General features: G+C 52.0%; 1 protein-coding gene across 1 annotated transcript in view; it reads right to left on the bottom strand.

Moving 5' to 3' along the window:
* Tusp (WD40 superfamily protein Tusp) overlaps nucleotides 1–382 on the bottom strand; it is a 128,989-nt gene extending 128,607 nt beyond the window's left edge. The window contains exon 1 of the mRNA XM_070101426.1: nucleotides 143–382. The gene's annotated coding sequence lies outside the window, so the exon portion shown is untranslated. The remainder of the gene's footprint in view (nucleotides 1–142) is intronic.
* Between the last annotated feature and the right edge of the window lie 2,118 nt (nucleotides 383–2,500).

Here is a 2,500-nt window from a genome sequence, read left to right as displayed (position 1 = left end):
TATTTTTGCTAGATAAGGCCACAATTGAGGGATCGTTCGCCACAGACAAATCACTGTATTCCGAATTTTCCTCCTAGGAAGGCACTGAGTACAAGTCGGTGCACTCAGACGAAACTGGTTGGACGGGTTCACTCTCTCTCACTTTCACTATGAGTGCCGTAGTGTCACTTTCACTAAGGGTATGAGTGCGTGTGGGCTCTCACACTCTCAGAGCAGCAACCACTAGAGCACTGCCACCTACCTAACACACCAACTCACTTGGATCAATAGACTGCCTTGCGCACCACCCAAGGAGAGGCGCGGAAGGCCGCTTGTTCTCTTATTTTACCTTATTTCCGCCTTATTTAGGAAAACATCCACTCTTCCCCAGCGTAACTTAGACCTTCAGACATCCATAGTTTTAAAATCGTGTGAATGTTGGGTTTATAATGTGCGTAGTGAAGGTTTTATTAACATTTTAAACTCAAGACATCAGATAAGTGGTGAGGTGAACCAGATAGACGTAAGATCACATGCGTCGTCTTAAGACGTTTAAAGGCAACGTATCTCGTGCATCATCTGACACTGAATGCCTGGCACCAGGATATGGCCTTTCACACTCTTTGAAAAACTCGCTCGGTTATAACTCAAAAAAATAACAAAACCCGTTACTTCAGAGCTCTGGTCTGCTGATAAGGACCTCAAATAACGTGACAGTGTCATACTGCGAGGAAGTCAGAGTTTTTCGCTAAGTGGGAAGACTATCAACACGTACTTCCGTCATACAGTGTTGTCAGTATAGAAAAAAAAATTTGCACGGTATTTACAGCAGTAGACAACACGAGACTTAATAGAGTACTGAACAATCTCTCCTTCGTGGAATCCAACACTAAACACTCTCCACATATGGCGATTTTAACAACAGTGAATCGGTTTTGCCATGGATTAAGAAGGTTTCAGAGCCAACACCTGCCTTCACTTTAGGTGTCTATTATCCAGCAGACGACGCCCGCTGTCGTCTGCTGCCTCTACTGCTCTCGCTGCGCGCCAAATTCTTCGTCTTTTACGACAAATTCAACATCTTTCACCCCATATTTTACGTCTTTCCCGCGAAATTCTACGTTTTTCACGCCAAATTCTACCTACCTCTCACCTGATCCTTCATCCTTCACGCCAGGTTTTAATACCGCTTTAAAGTCTTTATACAAACTTAAATCCTATATAAATTTATATTATAAAACCAGGCATTTATGGGTAACTGGAATGCGAGAGGCCAGCGGCAGCGGCACCGGCAGCAGCAGCGGCAGCAGCAGCGGCAGTAGCAGCGGCAGCAGCAGCGGCAGTAGCAGCGGCAGCGGCACCGGCAGCAGCAGCGGCAGCAACAGCGGCAGTAGCAGCGGCAGCAGCAGCGGCAGTAGCAGCGGCAGCAGCAGCGGCAGCAGCAGCGGCAGTAGCAGCGGCAGCAGCACCGGCAGCAGCAGCGGCAGCAGCAGCGGCAGTAGCAGCGGCAGCAGCAGCGGCAGTAGCAGCGGCAGCAGCAGCGGCAGCAGCAGCGGCAGCGGTAGCGGCAGCAGCAGCGGAAGCAGCAGCGGCAGTAGCAGCGGCAGCAGCAGCGGCAGCAGCAGCGGCAGCAGCAGCGGCAGTAGCAGCGGGAGCAGCAGCGGCAGCAGCAGCGGAAGCAGCAGCGGCAGTAGCAGCGGCAGCAGCAGCGGCAGCAGCAGCGGCAGCAGCAGCGGCAGCAGCAGCGGCAGTAGCAGCGGCAGCAGCAGCGGCAGCAGCAGCGGAAGCAGCAGCGGCAGTAGCAGCGGCAGCAGCAGCGGCAGCAGCAGCGGCAGCAGCAGCGGCAGCAGCAGCGGCAGCAGCAGCGGCAGCAGCACCGGCAGTGAACAAGGTTCTCTGAGTAGAGTCAGGTTATATTGATCTTATTAACCAGTCGTTTAATAGAGATGAATTGTGGGAGTTGCTTGCTAGGACCACGCCCACACTTGCCCACCACACATACATACACTTGCCCACCACACATACATACACTTGCCCACCACACATGCATACACTTGCCCACCACACATACATACACTAGCCCACCACACACACATACACTTACCCACCACACATACATACACTTGCCCACCACACATACGTACACTTGCCCACCACACACACATACACTTGCCCACCACACACACATACACTTGCCCACCACACACACACACACACACCTGCCCACCACACACACATACACTTGCCCACCACACACACATACACATACCCACCACACACACATACACTTACCCACCACACACACATACACTTGCCCACCACACACACATACACTTACCCACCACACATACATACACTTGCCCACCACACATACATACACTTACCCACCACACATACATACACTTGCCCACCACACACACATACACTTGCTCACACACACACACACACACACACACACACACACACACACACACACACACACACACACACCTGCCCACCACACACACATACACTTGCCCAC

The sequence above is a fragment of the Cherax quadricarinatus genome, chromosome 77 (genome assembly GCF_038502225.1).
Source record: "Cherax quadricarinatus isolate ZL_2023a chromosome 77, ASM3850222v1, whole genome shotgun sequence".
Taxonomy (NCBI): domain Eukaryota; kingdom Metazoa; phylum Arthropoda; class Malacostraca; order Decapoda; family Parastacidae; genus Cherax; species Cherax quadricarinatus.
This window is presented reverse-complemented; position numbering and strand designations above follow the sequence as displayed.